The sequence below is a fragment of the Cryptomeria japonica genome, chromosome 6 (assembly GCF_030272615.1).
Source record: "Cryptomeria japonica chromosome 6, Sugi_1.0, whole genome shotgun sequence".
Taxonomy (NCBI): Eukaryota; Viridiplantae; Streptophyta; class Pinopsida; order Cupressales; family Cupressaceae; genus Cryptomeria; species Cryptomeria japonica.
Window position 1 is genome coordinate 530,352,215 of NC_081410.1, and position 15,371 is coordinate 530,367,585.

The following is a 15,371-nucleotide window of genomic DNA, read 5'->3' on the forward strand; positions in this document are numbered from 1 at the left end:
AATTCAAACAACATTCAACATATCTCAAGTCTTGATGACTACTTCACCAATATAATCATGCATGAGTTGTATCAATAATACCACAACCATTTAACACTGCATGCATATCTAACTTAATCAGAATCACACAATCATCACATGAAAAACTCACAACCCATAACACACAGATTTTTCATGTGGAAACCCAAATGGGAAAAACCATGGTAGGGATGAATACCCACAAGCTTGTTTGTGAACTCTTTTGAAGTCCACTCTGTTAGGAGCCTAGTCTGGTTAAAGACTTTACAATAAAGGTTCTATTAGGAACCGATCTTGTTAGAGATCACCTGGTTAAGGGATGGCTATATACCCTGTTAAAGGTTGAAACCCTGTTAAGAGTTACCTCGCTAGAGGATTTAAATAGCTCAATGAACTTGAGCCACCTGGTTAGAGGATTTACAGCAAAGCCTATTAAAGCTACCTAGTCAAGGGATTTACCTTTTGTTGAAATGGTTAGAAGACAACAGGTAAAACACTCTGATCTGATAACAACACTTCTTGTTAAGGCAGATCCTTTTTAGTTCCTCTCTTCTGCAATCACACTCTACTTTGGCAAGTATCAAAACATGTAGACACACACACAACTTTTGCCAACTCCAATAACAAAACTCATCAACCTTATAGACAACAATTAGGTCGGTAGCATAAACCCTAAACCCTAAACATTTTAGGTTTATAATTACAAGAAGTCCAATCCTGACCGTTAAATACATTACATAGAATGAAAACAATCTAAAATAGATCTCAAGTCATTATGCATTGTCCAATCTTCACCGCATCTAGAAAATAGTAACCCATCACGTGCTTTTTGCATACCTCTAAGAAAAATGTGCATTCCTAAAGTAGACATTCAATGCATTTGATCTTCACGCGTAAGATCCTCGAAGAAATCCTTCATGTGCACATAACTGACGTGGCATCTTGATCCTTATCCTTGTTCTTAACTAACTCATCACAAAACATCATCGGTTGCACTGCACAAGCCAAACCGGTAACCCTAGAGCTGAACTGAGACTACCAACCGATAGTCACACTTAGTGAACCCCGACACCAGTCCACTCATCTGGTTGACCATAACTGCTTCCAATATTCATACTAGTACATATCGGTTCACCTGCTTGAGCAGTTATACCGGTTCATGTCGGTTCACTTATTGACATCAATGACAATATACATTATCATTGCTTCATCATATGCCAAAAATCTCCCCCTTTAGCATTGATGGCAATACTCAGTGAATCATTGCTCAGTATCTGTACCATTCTTAATAACATATATCGGTTCATCATAAAAGATCACCACCACCACCTGGACTAGTCAGTGTGCACTCTGCCATATATCTTCTCCCCCATATATCTTCATCATCGAATATGTTATCCCCCTTTGACAATAATGCCAAAGTGGAGGCACAAGCTTCCAAGCTCCACTATGTTGCTCCCCCTATGGAGTAGAATCCTTCAACACATCAATCCTATAAGATCTGACATGGTAATACTTGACTGATGTGGAGCACACAACTTTAGTTTACTTCATGAAGGGGCAGAACCCCTAATTCACCTCTCAAATAGGTAAATGAAGTCTTTGGTAAGGGCTTAGTGAATATGTCTACTAGCTGCTCCTTACTGGAAACATGTTCTAATACCACCTCTTTATTCTGAACCTTTTCTCTCAAGAAATGATACTTGAGCTCAATATGCTTGGTCCTCACATGCAATACCAGATTTTTTGAAATATTGATTGCACTAGTATTATCATAGAAAATACTCACTGGTTCAGATACAGTCACTTTGAAGCCATTCAGTACATGCTTCATCCAGATTGCCTGAGTGTAGTTCATAAATGTTGCCACATACTCCACTTCAGCTATAGACTGGGAAATATAACTCTGCTTCTTGCTCATCCCCGAGACTAGTCTTCCACCAAGGAAGAACGCTCCATCAGTTGTTCTCTTCCGGTCGTCCACATTACCCGCCCAATTTGCATCGATAAACACTTTGAGATCAAAGTCGCCATTATATGGATACCACAATCCATAATCAACTATCCCTTTTAGATATCTTAGAATCCTCTTTACCGCTACCAAGTGGGATTCTCTTGGACTCTTCTGAAAATGGGCCACTATGCCCACTGCATGAGCAATATCCAGTCTGTTGTGCACTGCATAGTGCACCTTACTGATCATTAACTGGTACTCCTTCTTATCCACCAACGTTGTATCATCCTCCTTTGTTAGTTTGCAGCTGGTCACCATCGATGTTCCAACCGATTTGCTCTTCTCCTTGCCAAAGGTCTTCAATACCTCTTTGATATACTTGGATTGGGTAATGAAGATACCCTCTTTCATATGCTGAATCTTTAGACCAATGAAAAAATTGATCTCTCCAATAGGGGACATCTGAAACTCCTTTTTCATCTCATCTACAAATGTGTGACTCATATCATCATCTCCACCAAGGATTATATCATCTACAAATACTTCACATATCATAATCTGACCACCTTCAGATTTTAGGCAAATGTTGTTGTCCTCACTTGTTCTCAAAAATGCTATCTTCACAAGATGAGAATGTAACCATTCGTACCATGCCCTTGGTTCTTGTTTCAATCCATACAGGGCCTTGTGTAGTCTGCACACCATGTCACTATGTTCTGACAAAGCAAACCCATCTGGTTGCTCAATATACACTTCTTTCCCTAGGATTCCATTCAAGAAAGTAGACTTCACATCCATCTGGTATACCTTAAATCCCTTGAATGCTACAAATGCAAGTAGCATTCAGACACCTTCTAGTCTATCCACTAGGGCAAAGGTTTCTCCATAGTCTTCTCCTTCTTCCTAAGCATATCCCTTCCATACAAGTCTTTCCTTGTTCCTTACCACTATTCCTTCTTCATTCAACTTATTCCTGATGACCCATTTTATACCTATGACATTCTTGTGTTCCAGTCTGGGTACCAAGGACCATGTTGCATTCTTCTCTATTTGGTCCAACTCCCCTTCCATTGCCTTTATCTAGTCTTCATCGGTAAGTACCTCTCTAGTGGCCTTAGGCTTAAATTCTGAAATTATGTAAGAGTTTTCTTTCACCTTTCTCCTTGTAAGTATTCCTGCATCCTTGTCTCCTATGATTTTCTTTGGATCATGATGCAGTCTTACATACCTAGGAATGATCGTAGCTGGTTCAACTTGTTTTTCCTCTTCTTTTTCCACTTCATCTTCTTCTTCACCCACTGAAGCTTCTACCCTTTGCAGTATTTGTCACTTGTTTCTTTCTTAACCGGTTCCTAGAAGGCTAAACCCAGTTCATCTTCCATTTGCTTGCTGTTAGTTTCCTCGGGTTTCTCAGGGGATTCATCAACCCTGATATTGATACTCTCAACAATCTTCTGAGTCCTCCTATTGCAACACTTGAGAGCTTTTCTTTTAGTGGAATATCCCAAAAATATTCCTTCATAACACTTAGCATCAAACTTGCTTAGGTGCTCACCTCTCTTGATATAGCATTTAGTCCCAAACACTTTGAAATAACTCACATTGGGAGTTCTCCCGTTCCAGTACGCATAGGGGGTTTTGTCTTTACCTTTCTTAATGAGTACCTGGTTCATGGTACAGACTGCAGTGCTCACCACTTCTCTCCAAAATGTGTGAGTGACATTTCCTTGGATCAACATAGTTCTGGTCGCTTCAACTATAGTCTTGTTGTTTCTTCTTGCTATGTCATTCTGCTGTGGTGTCCTTGGGATAGACAATTGCCTCTTAATCCCATTCTCCTCATAGTACTTATTGAATTCATCAAAAGTGAATTCACCTCCCTGATCACTCCTTAGGCATTTTATCCTTCTACCACTCTCCTTCTCCACCAATGCTCTAAAGACTTTGAACTTTCCAAATGCCTCAGACTTGTATTTCAAGAATGTGACCCACATCATTCTTGAGCTATCATTGGTAAGAATCATGAAGTACCGATCTCCCTAAATACTTCTAGTTTTCATCAGGCCACATAGATCGATGTGCACTAGATCAAGTAAGTTCTCTACTGAAAAGGACTTACCTTTGAATGTTGAGGAAGACATCTTCCCAAGTTGGCATTCTCTGCACAAGGCATTCTCTGGTTTGTTCAGCAAAGGCAATCCTCTTACTGCCTTGATCTTACTAGCCTTTACAATATTGTCAAAATTCATATGACAAAGTCTCCTATGCCATATCCAACTGTCATCAAATTTTGCCATCAGGCACTGACTAATTTTGGCATCCAACTAAAATAGGTTTCCTCTGGTCTGCTTACCGGTGGCAATAAGTTCACCACTCTTTCCAATTATTCTACAAACTCCACCTTTGAACTCTAGAATGAGTCCTTTGTCGTTCAGCTGAGAAACACTCAAAAGGTTGTTCTTAAGGCCTTCCACCCAGTAGACATCATCCGCACTGCTCTTTCCATTTAGTGAGATGGATCCTTTTCCTTTCACCATGCAAGGTACATCGTTACCAAACTAGACAACACCACCATCATATTCTTTAAGAGACAAGAACTTTCTCTGGTCATCGGTAATATGATGAGAACACTCGCTATCAATGATCCATTTGTTGGAGTTGTCCATATGTGAGACAAGGGCTTTCTGGTCAGACAACTCTTCCTTGACAACCACAAACACTATGTCCTCATTCTCTTCATCCTCAAATTCCTCAACGGTAACACCTTCATCCACTACAACAAGACAATTTCTCCTACCTACTCCTTTATACTTCCTAAACCTCTCTGATTTATCCTTATTGTCATTGTTAGGATAGTTAACAGCTATATGTCCTATCTTATTGCAGGAAAAATACTTCAGAGGAAGCTTACCTCTATATTTTTCAATGCCTTTTGGAAGTCTCTTGGCAAGAAGAGCTTCAAACTCCATCAGAATCTCCTCATCATCCATATCTCTGCTTGGCTTGGATTCATAACTGGTACTGACCTCTTTTCCTTTCCTGGTCAGTGTAGAGGAAACAGACGCTCTAAAGGCTGACTCGGTCTTCTGAACACTACCATCATAGCTATTCAATTCATATGCAGTCAACTTTGTAATAATAGAGTCTAAAGATACCTTGGTTTTGTCAATAGACCTTAGCTCTTGAATAGCGGCAACCCTGATTGCACAGACCAGTAAAAGTGATCTCAAAACTTTATTGACAACATTGGCATCATCAATTGTTCCACCAGTGCTTTTGATCTCTCCAACCATTGTCTTGATTCTTATGCCATACTATCAAATGATCTCTCCTTCAACCATCCTCATATCTTCAAACTTTCCTCTAAGGCTTTCTTCCTTAACCTGCTTGACATGTTCATCACCGCCATAAATGGATTCCAGTTTGTCCCACACATCTTTCAGATTGTCCTTATCTTGTACATCAATGAACTCTACATTAGACAAGCTACTAATAAGGGCTTCCATGACTTGCCCATTTTCTTGTATCTATTTTTTCTGATCATCAGTTAGAGTGCTAGTAGGGATTACATAGGCATTATCAACATAGCTCTAGTGTTGTGCACCCAAACTCCTGATATATATCTTCATCCTGTCCTTCCATATTGTAAAGTTATCCCTATTGAGCTTAAGAACTTCCATCTTCATCATTAAAACATGATCTTTTGCCTCAAGCGGTTAAGCTTATATCACTGAGGACCTGGATGTGCTCTGATACCAATTGATAAATAATGATGAACTACTAAGGTCCTAACTGGTACTAAGAAGGGCGGGGGGGTTGAATCAATACACACAAAAACTTGCTCAAACACTTTGACAAATCAAAACACAAATAACCGGTTGCCTTCACCACTGTACTTAACCATAGCAATATTGGTTAACATAAATACTTCAGACAACATTCAACAAATCTCAAGTCTTGATGACTACTTCACAGATATAATAATTCATAAGTTGTATCAATAATACAACCATTTAACACTACATGCATATTTAACTTAATCAGAATCACACAATCATCACATGAAAAACTCACAACCCATAACACACAAATTTTTTCATGTGGAAACCCAAATGGAAAAAACCACGATGGGGATGAATACCCACACACTTGTTTGTGAACTCTTTTGAAGTCTGCTCTATTAGGAGCCTAGTCCGATTAAAGACTTTACAATAAAGGTTTTGTTAGGAACCGATCCTATTAGGGATCACGCATTTAAGGGATGGCTATATACCATGTTAAAGGTTGAAACCCTATTAAGAGTTACCTCGCTAGAGGATTTAAATAACTCAATGAACTTGAGTCACCTATTTAGAGGATTTACAGAAAAGCTTGTTAAAGCTACCCGGTCAATGGATTTACCTTTTGTTGAAATGATTAGAAGACAATAGGTAAAACACTCCAATCTGATAACATCACTTCTTGCTAAGGCAGATCTTTTTTAGTTCCTCTGTTCTGCAATCACACTCTGCAGATTCCTCACTCTGCTTTGGCAAGTATCGAAACATGCAGACACACACACAACTTTTGCCAACAACTCCAATAACAAAACTCATCAACCTTATAGACAACAATTAGGTCGGTAGCATAAACCCTAAACCCTAAACATTTTAGGTTTACAATTATAAGCAGTCCAATCCTGACCATTAAATACATTACATAGAATGAAAATGATCTAAAATAGATCTCAAGTTATTATGCATCATCCAATCTTCACCGCATCTGGAAAACAGTGACCCATCATGCGCTTTTTGCATATCTCTAAGAAAAATGCACATTCCCGAGGTAGACATTCAATGCATTCGATCTTCACGCGCAAGATCCTCAAAGAAATCCTTCACGTGCACATAGCTGACGTGGCATCTTGATCCTTATCCTTGTTTTTAACTAACTCAGCACAAAACATCATCAGTTGCACCACACAAGCCAAACCAATAACCCTAGAGATGAACTGAGACTACCAACCGGTAGTCACACTTAGTAAACCTTGATACCGGTCCACTCATCTGGTTGACCATAACCGCTTCCAATCTTCATACCAGTGCATACTGGTTCACCTGCTTGAGCACTTATACCGGTTCATTCTGGTTCACTTATTGACATCAATGACAACATACATTATCACTGCTTCATCATATGCCAATAGTATAGAAACCAGGGTTTTTAGCAAAGAATTGAACCCATTCCTTGTGGGTCTCAGTGATCATCTCATTAACCCTTCTTAACATAAGACTAACTATCTTGTGCTTGCTGTGAAAGATTTTTTTGTCTGCAACCTCAAGTGTCCTATCCAACTCCTCTGGAGTAATGGATCCACAAGTAGTTAACAACTCTTGAATCTTTATCCGCTTATCTTCCTCCATAGCTGATAATCTCCTAGCATCTATGTTGTCATATAGTTGTGTCGGTATTTGCTTCTCAATTTCCAACAAAGCTTTCTTATATATATCCTGATATAATAAAATTGCTTCCTCAACTTCTCTCTGCTCATCATCATCTAAATGCTCATAATACAATTGTACATTTTTCAACATACCATCCTTAGTAATTTCATCTACTAAATCTACACAAGTCTTAGCTGGAATAATAGTTACATTACCAGATACAATTGCAAGATCTGTGTGATCCATCTTCTTTTTTCTTCGAATACCATATGGAGCAAAAGGTGTTTAAAGTATTTCCTTTGGAGCTCTCTTCTTTGTCGGTACCTTGATTGTAACCTTCCTAGCCAGTTTTTTCCTTGCTTCATCCTTGGACTCTTCACCTTTCTTCCTCAATACCCTCTTGAATGCTAAGCGTGTGTCATCTTCAGTTCAAGAGTCTAATGGAATAGGCTCAATAAAAACTTTAGGCTCTTTCCTCTTCCTTCCTTTTTCCGAAACAACATCCATTAATGCCTTGATATCCTGAGATACTTGTTCAACAAACTTTCTTGCCTTGCCCTGTTGTTTCTCCCCCTTCTTCCTGTTAAATTTAGTTTGAACCTCATACTTATTTTGTTCTACAGTACCAAAGGATTTCTCAACTTCATCAATAGGTGTATCAATTAACATCTTTGCATAAGAATCCAAAATATGTGCATCAAATTCATAACCCATCTCTTCAATCCATATCATTTAGGGTTTGACTACTTCCATCAAGGTTTCATCCTTTTTAACCATGAATCATATCTTGGTTGAGTATTTCTCAACAATTTTCTTTGGAACCCTTTCTCTAGATTTCATAGCCTTTTGGAATGCCTTGAAGTAACCCCAAACCTTGTCATCTTGCTGACTACCCAATGTAGCAATAGATTGTTTCAGTTGTCTTCCTACCAGGATATCAAATGCCCACTGTCTCTTCCCAAAACTGGGAGTTTCATTAATGAAAAATAGCATCAAATAGACAATAAGATTTCCATACCGGAATGTCCCCTTCTTCTCTTCTTTGAGCTTCCCAAGGTTAATTAACAACTCATCTAGCATCCATCCACAGAGATCTAACTTCTCATTTTCCCTCATGATCTTATGTGCGACATAAATGCAGGAGCTAGAAATAGAGTTAAGATGATTGGATTGAGTTACCTTGTATCCAATAATCATGCTACCAAATTTGATGTCTCTATCGGTGATGGTGCTAAGCCTCATCGATTGTCGGTCCGATGCTGTGCTAGTGAGTTTTTTAGCCTGATCATTAGAAATCTTCTTCTTTGGACACTGACCAATTTGCGGCAAACTGGTTATTGCCCTAATGTCCTCCTTTGAGATCTTATAAGGTCTATCCAACCAGATGAATTCTCCATTCACTCTGGTCAAAACATATCTAACAATCTCATCCTCAAGTTCAGGAATATCCATAATGTCGGTAAACCCTAGATCCTCAATGTGCTTGTACTCGGGCTTGATCTTTCTGGAGTCTCCCATCAACTCACTCATATACATGCTCTTGATATCACTAGTAACCAAATCCTCAATGTAGGTAGTGAATGTATACTCCGACATCTTCCACATATGCAACTCCTTCCAGGACACAAAAAAATGTGCCAACCGAATCATCCAAGGTGGAAATATGCGGACATTGTTTGAAAGTCGGCCTAGGATGATCCTTAACCTCAACAACTATAGGATTTGCAATAAAATTAGGTACAGAGGATGATCCCACTTCCATGATGAAAGATAAATACCTGAGAAATAGTTGTTGGTGAAACCCTAAAGAACTCTTCCGATCGCTGGTGAAATTGCTGAAGAAGATATCAGATTGCATTGAATCGCCTTAGACTCACTCTGAATATCTCTTAATCTCTCTGAATGCAAGGTGATTAGAAATGAAATAGATTCAACCTTTTAACCTCCAAGAAACCCTAATCCATCATTGATATGAATGACTTCTGGTGAAAGATACCAAATCTTGGTCAAACATCTCCATGCCGGATAAGCATTTCCCATGTCTGGAACATCTTCCAGAACCTCTTCCTAGGGCTTAAGCAATATTATCATGAATTTTACCTACCCCTAAGGAATCTGCCTCAGTTACCGGATGAGCTTCCTGTCAGTGCAGGAGCAACCTCCTCTGTCAGTTGATTAACCAGAGCATTTCCATATATCAATTGATCATCTGACTTCCTGACCCATTTCTTGATATGATCTTTCCGGATTTCATTTACCTTCTCTTTTCCTTTATCATTTGATCCATCATTGTTAACCAGTGGATTTCTACTTCTACAAAACTTAGCTATGTCCAACCTTGTTGCATGCATAACATGTAACATTGTTCTTTTGAATTGCTTTGCTATAACCTATATAATTGCTTGACCTGCACTAATTAGCCATATGTCCAAAATTTCTACATGCATAATATTTTACATTCATTCTACAATATTCTGTCTTATGACCATACTTATTGCATTTAGAACATATATCGTGAGCAAAATTATAGTTTTGATTTTCTCTATTTCTACATTGCCTAGCCATGTGACCAAATTTATTACAAACAAAGCATCTACCATTAAATTTATAAGCATTAAGCTACCTTACCGGTAACTTCTAGTTTTGATCTTCATTTGCAATACCCGAGCTCTGACCTTGTTCAAATCCAAGTCCACTGGAATCTCTATTTTGTCTTTGACTTTTCAATAACTCATCAACCTGTGCTGAACTAACCTTGAATTTTTCATTATACTCACTTTCAATAGCCAGATCATCTATTAGAATTATGATTTGTCTTTCAAGTTCTTGTTCATTACTCTGGGATTGCACTAAATCAGTTCTCAACATATCATTTTCATGAAGCAACCAGATGCATTCTTCAGATCTATCTTTCAGAGATCTCCCAAATTTTTCTTCATTCATCTTCTGGTCCTCAATCCCCTTTGACATCCTCATAGTTAGGGCTTGTATTTCACTCCTCATGACCATGTTCTCTTGACTTAACTTTTGACATCTTTCATTAAGGGCATCCTTCTCTTCTTCATTATCCCAATTTTGCAAAAGTTCCTTCCTTGTAGCTTGAACACATGACAACCTCTTCTATAGGATAAGAATGAATTCCTGAGAAGAATTCAATTCATCCTTTCAACATCATAATCTTCAAGTGCTACCTCAAGTTGCTTCTCCAAACTCATATCCATGGATTTCAAATTTAAGATCTTCCTCAAGTTGTTAAACTTCTTCTGAGGCACAAGGCTCTGATACCAATTGTTGGAATCCAAGAACACTGAGAGGGGGGTGAACCATTGTTCTACCAAAATGTTCAATTTTAACCTTATTAAAGCATGCATTCACCAACCGATAAACTAGCACATATAAGATTGAAAGAAGTAAAGCAATCAATAAGCCAATCACACAAATGAATACCATAACATAGAGATTTATATGTGGAAAACCTCAAAGAGAAAAAACCACGGTGGGATTGGTGACCTACAATATCAATCCACTGGCCATATGAAGAGATATTACAAAATATGGGGACCTGCACATGCAGGAAGGCTTACAACCTAGAGCACATTGCTCATCACAAAGGAGTATCACTAACTACAGTTACTTTGAATAAGAAAACATAAAAAATGAACTCATATAATGCATCTGCTATGCTTGATTGAGTTCTGGTTTAAGCTCTGTCTATTCTGGTTCTGATACCCTAAACCCTTACCGGAATAACATCTTACATAATCAACATTCCTTGCATTACAATTATCTCTCTCTCACTCATATTACATCACATCATATCCTTTCATATTCCAAAATGATCTAAACAACTAACCTATATACCCTTACAATCATACATGCCTTATGTCAGCTTACATAGATAATTACAAAATGAATATACATGTCGGCTTAATTATATATATACATAACTATCAAAATCAATTGTCAATTGTTGAATCTCCCAAATGATGTCGGCCTCCTATATTGGTATCCCTATGAAGTCATGTCATCCTGCAATGTCGATACCCATAAAATTCCTCCTACTGGTGAAGATACCTATTGGTGTCGGTGCGGTGAAGTGTCTGCCGGTAAACAACCAAACCAAAATATGAAATCTAGAACATGTTGCCATCAATGATAGCATATTGAAACCAATCAAATGAGTGTCAATTGCTAGCAAAAAGATGTTGGGTAAAATAATCTATAGAGAACTAAATAGATGGGCACAATGTATTGAGAGGAGACCATACACAGAGAGAACCAGAGGAAGGAACCCTTTCCAAAGGGAAGAGAGGAGGTTCAAGGAGGATTCATACCACGATTGAAAGGAAAAGGACTACTACCGAGATAATGAGTATTAGAGGACTCAAAGGATATTTGACTAGTGATCATTCTAGGGAACATATTTCAAGTGTGTAGAGATTGGGAATCATGTCTTTGAGTGCCATTACATAAGTGACAGAAAGACAAGAGACTCTAGAGCCAAAAGTGCCTATGTCAAGGAGGAGAGAGATAGATAATCCAAGTTTGCAAGACACTCAAAAAGGGATTAATCTTTAGTCATGAGGAAATCCCTTCTATAGAGGGAAGCCAAAGATGAACCAACACAAAGGAGACACCTATTCTGGACCAAATGCAAGTTGGGAGGAAAGTGTTGTAAGGTTATCATCGACAATGGCAACATAGGACAATTTGGTTTTCAAAGACATGATACAAAAATTGAACCTAGAGAGGATAAGGCACCCAAACTCATACCAAGTTTCTTGTATACAAGATGATAATAAAATTTTGGTAAGTGAATAGTGCCTTGTCAGTTTTCACATTGGTTCATATAAGGATGAAGTGTTGTATTATATCATGTTGATGGATTCTTGTCACCTACTATTAGGGAGGCCTTAGAAGTATGATGGGATGGCCATACATGATAAACAAAATAATACTTACAACATATTTAATGGGTTCTATCCTTTTATGGGGTAAGTGCACCAAGATGGTGTGCAAAAAGCTGGGTATAAGTGATAGGGAGACTCTCTCAAAGGAGTGAAATTTGGTTTGTAGGTTAGGAAAAGGTGTTATTGTGGGCTTCCTTGTTTTTTTTATGCCCTATTCTCCTTGTGAGTTAATCCCAACACCCAAACTCCTTTGCGGAACTCTCTACCAGTTAGATTGCTCCAATTACTCAAGTCCAAGGTTAGAACTCACATGAGTAAGTTCAACCTCCAACATGCCTAATCCAATAGTTTTCAATTGCAGGGGACTAGGAAGGTTCTGACATGTTTTACCAACTCCATCCATGTTGTTTAGGTGTCTTCTCCCTTTCATATTCCTATTGTTTTCATGATTCCTATGTTTAAGGCCCTATAGCCCTATGAGCCTCGTTTATCCCTCCTTTTATGGTTTTTGCCCTTTAGCTCTAAAAAATTCCAAAGGACCCCTCAGAAGATTTGCTGATATGGATACCCATTTGGACACCCTTCAATATTTTCAAGGTTAGATGGTTTGTTATGTCCGTACAGGTACGGTCCCCAAAATGGCTCTTTTCAAGGGTTTTAGTCTTGTGTGCTTTCATCAATGGCATTTGTAGGTCTCCACACCCTATCAAGCCTTCACACTCACTCTGAGGCTCTTCCTAACATCCAAATTGAATACCAAACACTTGGCACTAATAGATCTGGTCACCCCTGCAAGAAATTAGGAAAAGAGCAGTCATGTTCCGTAGCCAGGCTATAGCAGAGCTCGCCTAGGGCATGATTTTACAATGATAAAAAACAACTTCCAAGACATAAATTGAGTAATTAAACTATAAATAGACTCCATTACTTGAATTCCAATGGTCATTGAGAAAATACAATGGGAATTCAAGATGGAGCCATTTTTAGGGCCTTAACCCCTTTGCTAAGACCGAGAGTAGTGCAAACAAGAAAGAATTTTAATACACCAATTAAACCTACACAATGAAAGGAAGCAAATAATTTTTAAGAACCACAACAACATTTTCTAGGAATCCATGAAGGTACAGTACACAAACTAATCCATCTGGTACGGACTGCAATAAACAAATTGGCAAATTTTAGTGAAAAACTAGGAAATTACTTCAAGTTGCTAATGAAAAATTCAATCTTAGAGCTTCCAATTCCTCTAGAATGTTTTGAGTGACCTTATATATTACCACTCAATCAAATCCAACCACCAATCTGACCTCTAACTATAGATTTGAGCATTTTTCCAAAATTGCTCACATTTTGACAAAATGTTGTCAAGCCACCATGACAACTTTTACTCTACAATGCATTTTGACACATATGTCAAATCTTCACCATATTGACCACCTAGGATTATTTCCTAACAACAATTAAACATCTTCAAAAAGTGTTATGAGGCCTTACAAGGACTTTTACAAAATTTGCTATGTGATGCCATTTAAAGCTTACAAAGGAACATAGGCCCAAAACAGAGTAAATAAGCTAAGTTTAATGACAAAGAAAAACTACAAAACAAAATCAAAGAACACTTTTGGCCTCTTAAATATTCCTTTATTCAACCCTTGACCCAATGAGGACCAACCACACCAAAAATTTCAAGTTTACCAAGAAACCTCAAGTTCTCTTGCACCGTACTCCCCCAATGAGAAAGAAGTCAAGTGACTCCCTTAGGCAACAAAGAGAGGTCAATTCCAACATTTGAAAATTTTGCTTTAGGTACTCACATGGCCTCAAATTCTAGAAGATGTTTCCATTTAACCAAATGCTCCATGTAGGCGGTATGCCTCGTCTTCTTGAGAACCATTGAATCCAACACCTTCTCAGCTTGTAGCATGGTTGGATGTGGCAAAGACAAGTCTGAAAGTGACTGAGAGACATCTAAAACTCTATTGTACTCCTTTGGAGTTGTCCCTTTGTACTGCACCAGATCTGCAACATTGAAAATAGGAGACAAATCTATGCCCCTGGGTAAATCAATCTTGTAAGCATTTTGTCCATACTTAGCCAAGACCTTACAAAGTCCAATCCTTCTCATCTGAATCTTGTTGGGTACACATTTTTGAAGCCTTGATTTGTTCAAGTGGACCATTACCAAGTCACCAACAACAAATTGCACATTCTTCCTCTTTTTATCCACTTTATCCTTGATTCTTTGAGAGTTTTCTTATAAAGCTTGCCTAACTCGCTCATGAATCTCCTTCATGGACTGAGCCATATCAACAACATGTCCACTCCTCTGCTCCATACTTCCAAGGTCTCTAGCTCCAAGAAACGTCTTGGATGAATACCATAAACTACTTCAAAAGGACTCTTACCGGTTGATCTATTCACACTGTCATTACAAGCAAACTCAGCTTGATGGGTGATCTAATCCCAATCTTGGCCATATTCTTTTGTCAAAAATCTAATAAGGTTCCCAAGTGTCCTATTTACCACCTCTATTGGCCATCCATTTGGGGATGGTATGTTGAGTCAAAAGACAAGTTAGTACCCAATCTCTGCCATAAAGTTTTCCAAAAATGACCAATGAACTTGGTATCTCTATTTGACACTATGTTGATTGGAAAACCATGAATTATAATGACATATTTGAAAAAAAAAATGAACAATATGGCTAGCATCATGAGTCACCTTACATGGAATAAAATGGGCCATTTTACTGAATCTATCTACTACAACATAGATGCTATCAAATCCAGTTTTGGTCTTGGGTAAACCAACAACAAAATCCATACTCACACACTCCCATGGCCGGTTTGGGATAGGTAATGGCTGATAGAGTCCAGCATTGGAAGAGGTTCCCTTTGCCTTTTGACAAACAACACATTGTTCAACATAATTTCTTACATCCCTTTGCATCTTTTGGCCAATAATAGAATCTTTGAACAAGTTCCAAGGTTTTATTCAACCCAAAATGACCACTTAAGAAACCATTGTGCTTCTCTTGCTTCAAGTTCTCTCTCATGGATCCTCTTA